We start from the raw sequence: 14,171 nt of genomic DNA on the forward strand, positions 1-14,171 counted from the left end.
TTCTATATGTGTGTGTGAATGTGTGGAAGTGTATATAAAAGTCAAAAGGTGTGAGGAGTAGCCATTGTCACTCCATTGTATAAGGCACTGTAAATATGCATGTCAGCAGGCAATTAGGGCTCCCAAATGTCTGTTACCTAAGAGTCTAATATCGGGGTATTTCTGGTGGATCAACAACAGTTTCATTATAGAAATCAGCATTCCCTCACACGTAGCACCTGGTAGTCAAATGAATAAGTAACATGTGATTGCTGTTAACGTGGTTGTGATACAGGATTTACTACATTCACACTTTTATTTGAAAAAAGAAAGCTAATGGCTAGAAATGACCCACTGGCTGTTGTTGCAGAAGATAGGCATTCAAAATTAAACTCTTAGACCAGATATGCCTAGATCAGATGCTTAGATGAGGCACATTAAGCTGAGATTCTCAGAAGTGACTGTATTACTTAGAAACACAGTCTCCATTAATTAATTAATGAGTTCCAAATTATGTAGCAAACAGGTGAATATATAATTTTCTTCATTCAGCAGTAACACCTAAATCTCTCTGATGTGTCCACAACATTCATGTAGTTAACCTGAACTACACTACCAATTTTTTTCTACCCTTATTTCTTTCACAGTTGGAGGATGAAAGTGGATTTTCTTTATAGCTCTATGACATTCCTCTAAATATAAGTGTATTATTAGTCTCTTACACAGTTTCCTTGCTGCTATTGTTGGCTGTATGCAGCCATTCGGTTCACTGGCTTTCTTTGCAGCTCTTAAGTTCATCATGCATGTTAGTTCTTTCAGAAAGTATTTCTGAAATACTTGCTGAAAAGGGAATTTTCCCGGGTGAAATATTAAATGGTGCTCTTCAAGGCTTCAACAGTAATAATATACATATTTAATGCAATGTGTTTCAGTAAGCAAGTCACTGTAATTTCAATTATTAGATATTACTCAGCAACTAGATCACACAAGACACTGACCATATGTTTGAAGAAATCCCAATACTTCAGAAACTTAGCAAGAAGATTTGAGCTTCTGTTCACCAGCTTGAATTTTTTTTAATCTACATTTTAGTGTAGATCGATTAATATCTGATTTTCAATGTGGTTTTTTTTGTTTCCCCCCCTCCAGTATTTTTAATATCAGTGGTTTACTGCATCAGATTTTTTTCCCTACACATGCCCTTCCCTAAAACCTTTTCTACCTTTTCTGACTGCTATTTAGTACATATTAAAAACTCTTTTATATATTTTTAATTTTACATATTTAATCATATATATTCTTACCTTTTAGTTAATGTAAACATTAGAGTTGTTCCACAAGAATTCTTCACATTATGAGAAAATGCAATGTTTTATCATCCTCCTCCTCCTCCTCCTCCTCCTCAATAATAAGAAGACGACTACTATTACTACTATTACTACTATTACTACTACTACTACTACTACTTCCTTAAAGAGTACTGATACTTCTCTATTGTCTCATCTTTATATCATTGTAGATATGTGGTCTTGTAGCTTGTAGCTTTTCTGGCATTCAAAGGATACCATGGTGATTTTGTAACGTCTCTGAAATGAGTTGAGAGTTACGTGTTTTTGGTAAAGCCCCTAAAATGTCTGTAAAATAAGATAAAATAAATATATTTGGTTCTTATATTTGTAAGGAAGTATACTGTGGGACTTCAGGTTTTTTTCTGTTATCTCCCATGGGGATAACGTCTGTGGTGCTTCTGCAGGTTGTGCTGTATTAAATAAATAAGAAACTTTTAAATATGCCTCATAGTGAAACAGCGCTCCAGGAAGCTCAGTTTCAAAGTGGCATCCAACACTTTCCCAAGGCAGCGATAGTTGATCATTTTTAGCATAGCTTCCTAAAGAAATGTGGTATTTTTTGATGGCAGTTGCCATCTGTTTGCTCATCATCAACGGGTTTTTTTTCTTCCACCTTCATAGTTCTTGAACCTGCAGGCCAATTTCAACAGAAATGCCTCGAGGTGTCATGGAAATACACACATGGGTTGGGAAAAAAAGCCTAAATTGTACCACAGGGAAGGAAAGCTCTTAATGACTCTGCAGTGTTGTGAGCAAGTGCAGCTAGTGTGTGTGGGCTCTCAGGCTGATGTGGGTCTCTGGCTCGGGAGCCCGTGTGCCGCAAGCTCCTTTCCCAAGCAGCAGATGTGATCAGCCCTTGGAAGGTGCAGTGCAGTAATCATGAGAAACCATCCACAATAGTGTAACTGGAAGTCCTGGGAAAGAAAGCTTTGTGGGAAATATAACACAAATCCATAGGAAAAAGCACTGTATCACTTCCACTATTCATGGACTACCTTGCCCATTCAAATATTCAAATGGTATTGTGTATATGTAACATTGTCATGAAAAGAGGGCCAGCTGCTTTTTTTTTTATTTATTTATTTAACATATTTCTTCAGCTCACACTCCTTTGGAGGCTGATTGTGTCTATTTCTGTACTGCAGGTTGTTAAGGTAGTGTAGCAAATCACCGATGTGTTGAGTTTTGAACTGGGTTTTGTATTTAGTTGCTAGGCTTACAGTGTTCCACATGTGGAAGTAGACATCCTTTTCCTCTGAAAACTTGAGGTGCCTCATTTACTTCCTCAGAGTCCTATGCAGTACAGAAAGTTTATGGAAAATGGATGATGATGATGATGATAATTCCTGTAATTACTATTCAGGCAAAGTTCTTAATAAATGGCAATAATTCAGAAGCAGAATGGTAGGCTTTTGCAACTGTTTAAATAAGGTATACTGCTTATTAGCTAGGAGAGAGGGTCTAAAAATAAGATGCAATTGCTAGGGAAAAAACTCAATTTCTGAATTGCGGTACTGACAGAAGAAGGATGCATTAATGCAGTAGTTTAAGAATCATATAATATTCTTGCTGTATTTAGCAGACAGCTAATTTCAGACTGCAGCATTTCAAATTAATTTAAGAAGAAGGTTGATATAATCCTTAATGTATCTTATTTATTGTATTACTGAGAAGATACTTATTTGTTTCCAGTTTGGAAAAACAGGTGGATTTAGCCTAATGATGCTTAAAGGCTCAGATACTTGGGCTTAAGTCCATAGGGGCAACATAATTTACACACACTTGAGAATCTAGCTGAGAATAACTGGACTTTTTCTCTGAGCGCCTTTGTTGCTGTTTGAGGTTTTCTTCAAGTTCAAATCAATTGCTTTTGTAGGAAACCAACTTCGGTTTCTGTTCTCTGCTGTATTTTATATCTAGTGCAAGTTCAGCTTATGTCACGGCTCTTGGTGGCCCTTTACTAAAATGTTCTGGTTTAGGAGTTAAATATTAATCTGTAAGATGTAATAAGCCTATTCACATATGAATTTCTGTTCCTCCTGATAACTCAGGGAAGAAATAATTTATGTTTCATATTGCTTTGTTTATAGAGAAAGGCGTTTAAGAGACTTTCAAACTTAGCTACCACAGCTGAGATGGGACTTCTGAAAGGCCTCAGCACTGGGATGCTCCACTGGAAGTTGTAAGGAATTGCTATTGACCTCAGCAACAGAGCACTTTCAGAAGCCTCAGCTGTGACTGAAAGAGCTCGTAGTCAGAAGTTATTGGATAATTCTGGTTTCTTCAACCACATCAGTGCCCCAGTGTGCAAAGCATTATACAGACATAGTGAACTACTTCCTTAAGGGCCTTACGGCTAAAAAGGACTTTATTGACAGAAAGCACATCTTAGACTTCTAATGTCTCAATGTCAAATCCAGCGATACAGAAAAAAAATGGAGAGGATAGCAGTAATCATTCAATGCAGATACTTCAGTTGTGTGTTTGTTTAAGTGCTGTTGGCAATGTCTTACTTTTCTACATTTAAAAAGTGTTTATTTGGGAGCTATATCCAAATAAAGGACTGTTCTCTGAAACAAAAAGCTGTTCTCAGCACTGGGGCTCAATTCAAGGAATGGGGCTGGGGGTTCTGGGAAGTCATGAAACATTTCTGTAACAATGACATATTCCTTAAAAACTCTGTGCAAAGTAATTTTTACTAGATCCTTCAGTGTAGAAAAACAATTTTCAGAAATTTAGAAAACTGATGAATAGAAATTATCTGGTGAACAGAGTCTGCAAATTCTCCACTGTCTTGCCCCAGAGTGCATTATTTCATCCCTGCTTAAAGTGCTGTGACATGGTCCAGGAGAGTGGGGTACCAACCTGTCTGCTCAGATGCCTCCGCAGCTGACGGTTTGTGTGATATTGCCTTAATTTAGCAGCGATGTAAGTAGTCACCAGCTGCAGTTTTCAAGTGAGAGAGGAGAAACTAGTGGGAGAAAGCAGCCACAGGCTGAGCTGTGGATAGTTTTCTGTGGGCAGCTGAGGTTAGATCCCAGAGGACCCGGGCTCCTCCTAGCCTCTACCCGGTGAAGGTGTCCCCAGCATAGCTGCTGATAACTGAGTATGTGGTGGCTCCTCCTCTTATCTGATATATTCAGCACTATCGAGGGATTCAGAAATCGGAGGTTAGATTTTCCAAAACCAATTTTGGCAATTTATGGATTTGGCATAAAACTCTATCTCTCTTAAGGAATAATTCTTTGGGAATATTTTAGCCTTTTGAATTTTTAACTTCCTAGTATCACAAGCCCAACTCTGCACCATTGACTCAAGGCACCTTTCTGCTTTAGAGTCAGATAGCATTGTCCTATTTCTATAAATTATCTTAATTTTCAGATATTAAAAAAATACTGTTCTTTCAAGAGAAATGACTTGATATCTGGTTTACCTAAATTACATATTAATGAGACAGAAACCTTATGTTTGGTTTATTTAATGAGAAAAAAGTCAAGTCATGGAGTGACAAAAATACATATTTTATGCACAGACACAACTATGTAAAAATAAGTTGCTTCACAGAACTCTTTGTTTTTCAGTTTTGATGCTAACGTAGTTTATGATAAACCAAGTTTGAAATCAAATGCTTAATAACTGTGAATTCATGGATAATGAGTTTTGAATTAGTCCAGTTGACAGGTCAGTCTAAGAAGTGAGGTCAGAGTCAGTATTTTGTTTAGACTAACAAATATTTTGCACACCATAGACCTGAAGATGGAACTTGATTTGTTCTGAATATATATGCAAAGTATAACTCATTTCACAGTACTGTGATTAATAACTTTCTGTTTGGACTTTATATAAGGTAAGAAGCACCATCTTAAGCTTATTTAGATTCTAGTGGCATAAAAATGAAATCTATAAACAAAATTTCTTTCTTTAATCTTCCTCAACTACCTATGCTCCTGGGTGTTTTACAGATTCTTATGTAAGACTCCTGTAATTATTGAACTGTTCTTTTGACCTGGTTACTTGAAGGATATTGGATTTCTGTTATCTGCAAATGGAGATTAGTAGTCAGATCACCTGAAGTGCTAAAACACTGCTAATTTTTTTAAACAGATTAATTACAAAATCTTCCTCCCTCCCCCCTCCTTGGACTTCAGTATTCACATTTAACTCCTTGTCATTTGAGGAAGACATTACCTGGGTAAAATTTAACTAAGCGCTCTAATGGCTGCGATACAACATTATAAACTAACTGGTATCTCTGAAAATGAAATAATTACATAGCTGAATAATTACTTAGGTCCTGAATATTATGATTTAAAATAATTAGAGCCTGTTCTCTGTGGCTACTGTTTTCTGTTTATTTCAGCAACCGCTTTCTTAAAGGACCTCTTGTCTGTGCGTACTGTGCATACTGAACACCAGTTCCCACTGAAGACCCAGTTTTACCTCTTTTCTTCAGCTTCCAGCTTTTCACGTAGAGCCATTGATTTCACAGTTCCCAGCCACATGGCAGTGGCTAGGAGGAGCTAAAATTACTGACACCGCTTGCAGTAGAACTACTTACGAAGTAGGGTATACCTAATTGTGAATAGGCTTGGTCCTAACTGTGCCTCTTCTGGTTGTGCCCCCAGACTGTTGTCCCACGTTCCTGATTTTCTAGGGTTGTAGGAGCAGGAATGTGGGTATCTGTGGTAGCAGAATAAGAAACACGGAATTAGTGGCCAAACACAGGAAACAGGTCTTCTTTCCCATTTTGGGTGAAAATGAAGAGTCCTAAGTGTGCATTTTCAGAGGACAGTTACTGAATTTGCTAACATGAGCCTGGGCTTTGACCTCACACAACAGAAAGCTTTTATTTCCCTTTTTTGTGTTCTCATGATTACATTGCATTCCTTTTTTGTTATTAAATTCTGGACATGGAAGTATTCCTAGTGCTAATATCCACCAAGAAATGTGATATTTTCCTTTTGTTAACTGCAAGACTATTCCTAGAAATTCTCTTTTAAGACATAAAGTGGTATCTACCTCTCAATTCAACAATGATCCTTTCTGACAAAAATGAAGAGTAGGGAGGGGCAGGGAGAGGAAAAATGAAATGTAAAAGAATTCTCATTTCCACATATGCAATAGAAGTACTAGACACCATGCTTGTAAATAAAGAGACAAGCATGCGGGGAGGAAAACAAGCTCACTAAGGCCAGTGACTTCCACAAAGAATGAAGAAGACAGTTGTAAAACATTATCTGTCCAGTTCACAAATCTTCTTCAGCCTCTCTTGTACAAGCCTGAATGAAAACATTTTAGGCAAAGCTTTAAAAGAACCTGGAGGACTGTACAAAAATGCCAAGAATTGGATTAATTGGCATAATACAAGGTGGCTGGGCACAGCTGGGGAAAGTGTCAGTGTAGGGAGAATCCCCACCAAGTAAGACTGTCTGTGCAATTAGCTATCTGAACTCTAACCCTTCCAGAATAATTAATGAATAACAGAGGGGATCAAGACAAAGACACAAAGTGATTTGGTGGGTGCTAGCAAGTAATACATCAAAGAATGCTGGTAATTGGCCCTGTGGCTTTCATTCTTTGCCCTATTTCTTTCAATTCATTGACTCAAAATAATGGGTTCAGGTTCATTATCAACAGGTTTTAGCTGCAAGAGCACAACACTTCAACAAAGCTATGATTGTGGCAGTACTGGTGGCTAAGTAAAAAGTTGTAGACTGTAGCACACTCCCTTGAAAGGGAAAGTAGCAGCAGAGTCACAGGCTTTGTCTTAAACGGTTCGTATTCACGAATTTGCTCTGAGTTTTCTAAGACTTGGTGTTCACTGAGGTTACAATGCTGGAATACAGTTGGTATGGGCAGGTATGTATAATTCCACTTCAAACCCTATTATAGCATCATCATCTATATTCTGTTCCTTCAGCTGTAAGAAATGAAATAGAATTCTTAACATCATGTGTCACACATGCATGACATTATTTTCGTACTAACGGAGACAGTTTAGAGGCTTCCCCCCCACCCCCCCACCCCCCACCCCTTTTTGGCGGCATTGCAGTAAAAGGAAAATTAATTATTTAAAATCTGTAAAAATATCTTCCTGATCCACAAAATTTTACTTGGGGGGTTGAGGGTTTTTTGGCCAAAATAAAAAAATGGAACCTCCACTGTTCTGTTTTGTTTCTAGTGTAAACGCTGTTGTGAGATGTTGATGTAGCTGATGAGGAGGTATTTAAATAACTAGAATAGCTTTTCATAAAGATTAGAAGAAGCAGCAGAATATTAGAGCAGTCATCTTTAACGAGTGAATGATGTGTATTTTTTCCCTGCTGTTTCATTTTGCTATGATTGTTTCTTCCTATTTACAGGCTATAGTATATGTTGGTTGTATTTTATTACTTCACATTAAATACAATTGCTTTTATGGTTAAAAGCTGTGTGGCACTATGATTAAAAACTGCCCTTTTGGTTTAGTATTTGAGAAACTTGAAAAGTAGTTTAAATTTTAGAAGCATGCTTATGAGCACAAATGTATGTAAACTTTTTTAAGTTAAAAGATGTTATTTTGAAGTTGGGTTCATAGCAAACATGCAAAATGCTGTGAATGTTTGAAACAGCAAATTGTGCTCCATATTCTTACGGACAACAATCTAAAAACTTCCCATCACCTCTGACAAGTCTGTTAGGAGATAGCTGCTGGTGCAACTATTGGCTGCCTAAGTGTTATAGCTCAGATTCAGATCTCCATTATATCACTGTCTTTTTGAAATAGCTTGAACAAGATTTATGCATAATTTCATTTCAAGAGGACCGTATTTTGTATTCATGATATCATAAGGCAGAATCTTGAATAATAATAAAGTTAGATAAAAAGTGTCTGGACAACTTGCGGTATTTCATTTTGATCTTAGTCATGTTTCTGAAAATAACAATTATCTATGAAATATTCAAATACAGGTATGTTTTAACAGTGTATAAATATAGCTATAAATATGATGCATGACCAAAAGCCTCTCTGCCTTTAAATGCACTCATACTGTTTGAAAAAATGTTGTCAGTGATCTGTGTGTAGTAGTTCTTTGTTGTTATTTTCTGTCATGCAGGTTCATCTGTTAGAATATATGCCTTACACATATCTTTGTCTGTGCCACAAAACAAAAGCTTTCCAGTATTTGGAAAAGCTTTACTAGCACATATTCTAAATTGAATAGTTGTGTTTGATAAATTCTAAGTAACACTTCTTAGAATTGTTTAAAAATTTTAAATCTTTGTAGCAGGACACTGCTTAGCACTGAGAACAGTGCTACAAGCCTATTGTGACAAAGCTGTTAGAATGTTTGCTTTCCCTGATTCCAGCTGTTTTTGGTTTTTTTTAAGGTTTCTTGTGTAAATCTTGCATGACATAGATGATATATGAAACATTTTGAGAAAATTTCAAGATTGTTATTCTCTTAGGTTAAAATTCTAGTTCTTATGCAGGCTTCATAGCACCTAGGAAGTCTTTACCATCTGTTCATGTTGGGATATGGATGCCATAAATATATATTCTTCACAAAAATTGTTAAAGATGGCAAACAGACAGTAAACTGTGATTTATTTTAGTCTTGCCACTGTTATATGTTGTTAAAATAAGTATTTTAAAACTATTTGTATTGTCACGATCCATATTCAGAGTGCCTTCTGTCACACACACAATTCAGGTTCCTGAGCTGACAAAATACTGGTTGATCTTGTCCCAGAGGTTCTCACACTTTTTCAGAAAGTTGCTCCTCTTTTTGTATAATTTTACCTTCAAGTGAATAACAAGACTTTGGGGGAGAAGAAAAATCGTTATTAAAAATACACAAAGACTTGATCAAAATAACTTTGATGGCTAGAATGATGACAACAGTCATTCTCTTCCTTTGACAGGTATTTTTTGGTCTGAGATTTAAGGGCACCAATATTGATTTAGAAAGCTCTGTGGCTCAATTTTAAATGAAATGTAAAACTTTTCCATTTTCTCACCTATCAACCTCCAGAAAGGAGCAGCTGCTCTTGCAAGGAAAAGCACTGTTCTCACTTTGGGTATCACAATGCATTTATAATGCGGGACTTGGTTAAACAGCTCGCCTCTATGTGACTAGGAAAGAAAGCTTATCTTTAGGGTAGGAGTTCTAACTGTAGCAGCTGCGTACAAGTCTGGATCCCAGGATGCAGCGTGGGATCTGGACCCCTTTGAGGGCATCCTTTCCAGCAGGTACCCACTGTTTTTCTCCTCTCTCCTGGAAGTGACAGTGGTAGAAGGCTATTCCCTGCTCTCGCTCTCCCTCTCCTGAAAGCAGCTGCACCCTGGACCCTGCCATCCACTGCTTCTCCTGCCCAGAGAAATTGCAGCAAGCTGAATGTGCCTGAACAGTTGCTTGAAGCCTTTTTATCCCACTGAAAGTTTCCCAGAAACACACAGGGAGTTCATACTTCCTACCCCTGATGATCAAAATTACTCTTACACACTGAAAATGGCTTTGGTTTGATAGCAGAACTAACCATATACGGGAAAGGCAGAGGAAATGGAGCTGAGAGACAGTCCTGTCTCTCAAACATATTCAGTTCCTGTATTTCAGTGAGAACACGAACAACTCCAGGCTTTTAAGGATGTTTAGCAGATGAGAATTAGAATATACCCCGTTGCGTTGCTTTCTAATAGAAAGTGCACAAAGACTGCAAAGGAGAGGGGAGTCTTGGTTGCTGAAGGTCAGTTCCTGTTTCAAAGGCTGACCTCCTTTGAAAAGAGGTCTCTCTGCCTGGTGTTCCCATAGGAAGGGACCCAGGGGCTCCTTCCACGCTGGCCTGCGGTCAGGGAAGTGCTGAGCTTCCATTCAAATCACCGTTCCCTGAAAAAAAAGGCGTATCAGCATACCCTTAGGTGTCTGACTACAAACTGGATGCTTTCTAAAGTATGGTCTACATTTGGATGACACTATGTACTTGAATATCTCAAAAGCTGTAAACTTAGCAAAATCCAGACTTTTCTTAGAAAAGATCTTTTTGTCTTCATTTGGTGTGGTTTCATTTGGCCTGTTATCCACTGCACAGTGCCTTACCAGGACTATTAGTGAAATATGAGCTAAATGGGTCTGGAAGAGAAGAGATTTTTCCCCCATATTTTTAGGTGTGAGAAAGGGAAAAGCATAGGATGGAAATAATTAGATTTAGGGAGCGTGATCTGCGTTGCTGAGTTTTGTTCCTAAACTGTGCCATATACCAACTTTACCAAGTCTCTCAACATACAACAATATACACCATCAATATACATTACCAAGTCTCTCAAAGATGACAATATTTACCAGGACAAAACCTTTTGAGATTCTTAGGTGAAAGGTTTATGTAGTAGTGAAATATTACAATAATGATATTTTAATTTAATTATTTCTCTAACAGTAAGAGAAGGAAATGTTCATAGGTTGGGTAGGGAGCTGACCTCTGCTATGAGTAATGTTTGTGCTTTCTCGCAAAGTGCGTTCCTTAAACAAAGAATAAGAAATCACCTCTGGATCTCAGGGAAAAGGACAGCAGGATGCTGGAGGGCACAGGGATGCTAAACAGGGAGTCCTGACCAGCCATTTCTCATGGAAATCAGTGAGGTGGAAGCCGGAAAAGAGAGGGAACACCAAGGAGAATGTATTAGAAATAACATCTGCTAATGTGTCATTGGCCAGCCAAGGAGAGTGTGACTAGTCCATCTTTACCCTTAAGGCCAGGTCTTCCATTTCTGCCCCCTTTGCCACCCTGATGTCCTTCATGATAATTTTTACATCTCTTGCCAGAATTTTCTCTGGATGGAGGTCCAAACAGGTTTTCTCATGAAAAATACCCAAAATTCTGTGATTGTTGTCTTGTTTGTGGAGCTTTGAACCCATCTCAGCTTTTCAAGTGCCCCATGGGGAGCTATGCTGTTCCTGTCTCGAACAGGACTCATCTGAAAGTACGTGCAGGTCCTGTGATATTTTTTAAATTTTGCAACGCTGTGAGAATAGTGATGACATCTTCAGCAGCTTTGGGAGAAAGCAGCTCTGTTTGGGTGTCCAAGGTGGGCAGTGTCTGAGTTTTTATCTCTATCCAACAGTTTTTTCCCTGTATAACGTTTTGCCATATTGAACCTCTTTCTTGCTTGGTGACATCAGAGGCATTATTAACTTCTTTCAGTATTGTTACTAAAAATTGTGAGCTGCTATTTGAACCTCAGCCCTCTTGCTTTTAGTCTTGTGCAATGTAACAAAAACTTGATGGTGAGTGTGAGACCTTTCAAAGTATTTTAGCTTTTCAAGTATTTCAATTTCAATTTCAAAAAATATTTTAGTATTTCAAGTAGAGGATAATTAAAACAGGAAAATACCCTGATAGTTGCAGCTCATCTGTCATCACTCGTGTATCCCAATTCTTGCCTCTCTTGAAGGATTAGATGAATCTTTTACTCTAATGTTACACAGAGAATAATACAGTGTGAGGGAAAACAGGTGTTTCCCAAATGTCTCAAAGATATAACTCTCACCTTTGAAAGTATGTCAATGTGGAGATTCAAATATGCCTATATCACTTAAAGCAGTTATAAAAACTGGACTTAAAAGACACAAAATTACCTCCCTCAAGGCTTTAGCATATAGGCACTACTTTAAGGAAAGAAAAAAAAAAAAAGGCTTAGGGGATTTAGTGTGATTTCAAGTTATTCATAATTTGAAGGAGATCATAGCATTACAAGAACCTGTCCTGATTACAGAACTTTTTAATCTCAGTCCAAGATAAACACGTCTTCAACACCGCATACACCTGAGTTGCCCTTTTAAATACCCAACACCCTGATCCATATTCAGGGCTTATTTTTTTCCTCAAGCCTCCCTGCTGTGATGAAAGAGTCATCTCATCTTGTATTAATTTTGACTTGGAATATTATTATGCTATAGCTTATGGGGCAGGTTTTCCTGTCTATTTCTGAGAATTTTAAAGCTGTTCAAGTAATGGTTAAGGTTTCCACCTCACTTCCAAACCACATGCTTTGTTCGTGAGAGGGTGGTGTTGGTAAGCAAACGTTGCGCTGAGCGATTGTCTTTCGCAGTCATCGAAAGTCAAATGTAGAACCAAATTTCTAGTAGTTCCTTAAGAGGCGAACCTTGTCCCCACCCTTCATGGGAAGGGAAGCAGGATCTGTGAAACCCCTGGGTGCTTGCTTCTCTCGGCATTGCTGACCTCCAGCCGGCCGGTCATGTCTGCCCCCCGCCATATGGGGAAGGAGCTAGGGTGAGTAGGGAGCCGGGCAAGTGCCTGCCTCCAGGGATCATTCTGCTTCTTGCTGGTGGGACGGCCAGCTGGCAGGGTCTAACGTGGGCTCAGGGACTGCAGGAGGGTGCAGGGCCTTGCAGCAGTGGTGGCAGCCCTGGGGAGAGCCTAAGCGCCCATCCCAGTCTGGCAGGCAGCACCCCGCTTCCCAGCGGGGGTGTGTGCAAGCAGCAACTGCACAACAGGGCTTAACTGTGTGGTCATTAATAATCTATTTTAATGCTCGTGTTTTAACTGCCATTGAAGTTGCAGTGTATTTTTGTGGAAGGAACTGGTTGGTTAAAAAGATATTTTCAATGCCATCTGGATTTGGACCACATTACAATTAAACTATTGTACTTCTGTAGCCGTAACATTGCACCATAGCTAACTGGGTTTAAGCTGGACCATTAACTTAATAAACTGCTTTCTGAGAAGAGGATTTAATCTCCCTGCTATATAAAATGATATTTGTTGTACTACATATGTACTGCATATGTAAAGAGCAGTACATGCTCTTTACTGCTTGTTTACACAAAGCTTCTGTTAAGTTTGGTAGAAGTTTTGCTGAAAAATTCAGAGGAAGACTGTATTCAAATAATATTTACATCACACCACACTTTTCCATTATGCAGTTTATCCCTTCCTCTTGTCCATTTTATATGTAATTATGAATTATTTTTTTTTAAATATGGGGACTAACAATTACGTATGTACAGATGTTAAGTCCTTGTGTATGGATATATAGACAGATATATTCATTCACAATTAAACACCATAAAAACTTGATTCCAAATATAGACAATTTGTCCCCAAGGGAAAGGAAAATAAACCCCACTGATCTAAGGGAAAAAACAATAACATCCCTCTGTGCCCCAAACCTATAATTACTATTTGGTATCTAAAAAATTTAATCATACTTGTTCTTTTTGTCTCCACGGTCATGGACAAATCTTTCAAATTTGGATGTCCAAAATGTAGATGAATTTTCAGAGCCTGAAAGTGATTTAAGAGCATAGTCTATGATAAGATCAGTGGGGACTGGCATTCTTGAGTCATTTTTGCAGTTCTCACAAGAATATCCTGAATGTATAATTTCACATCAAAGTCAACATGCTCCCTGCAATACTGAGGGGAGCAATTGATTTTTGCAGAGCTATACACAAAAGTATTCTGGCACTACTGTGTCAACTGACAGAACTGAGTGCTATTTTAGGTGCCCGCTTTTAAACCAAGGTAAATACCGCGCCCCTCCCCCCCCCCCCCCCCCCCCCGCCCCCTACTCATTTATTCCTAGACATTTTATAAAGCTGTTCCTAGTTACCTCATCTTATCTGGGTCATTCTGAAAGTTTGACATCTGGGCTAAGCCAGTTTTCTTTGTAGAGAAGTAAGATCTAACACGGAGCAATCAGTCCACCTGTTTTAGACATAATCGGGACACAAGTCTCTATTATAATCCAAAATTTGTGTTCTGGAACCAACATGAATCTGTATGGAAGAAACATAGCAAAACCCAGAAGGTAACAAGGTTAGATTTGAAGCCATTGTTTTCATA

At 38.3% G+C, this 14,171-nt stretch overlaps 1 protein-coding gene across 4 annotated transcripts in view; it reads left to right on the forward strand.

Moving 5' to 3' along the window:
- Positions 1-14,171, forward strand: part of TFEC (transcription factor EC) — a 141,112-nt gene that overhangs the window by 59,194 nt on the left and 67,747 nt on the right. The window contains exon 1 of one of the 4 annotated variants that reach the window (XM_055808530.1): positions 12,497-12,596. The exons of the other annotated variants lie outside the window; for them this stretch is intronic. The gene's annotated coding sequence lies outside the window, so the exon portion shown is untranslated. Of the gene's footprint in view, positions 1-12,496; positions 12,597-14,171 lie in introns of those variants that run through there. 4 annotated transcript variants of the gene reach the window in all.

Source organism: Falco peregrinus, chromosome 6, assembly GCF_023634155.1.
Source record: "Falco peregrinus isolate bFalPer1 chromosome 6, bFalPer1.pri, whole genome shotgun sequence".
In the NCBI taxonomy this organism is placed as follows: Eukaryota; Metazoa; Chordata; class Aves; order Falconiformes; family Falconidae; genus Falco; species Falco peregrinus.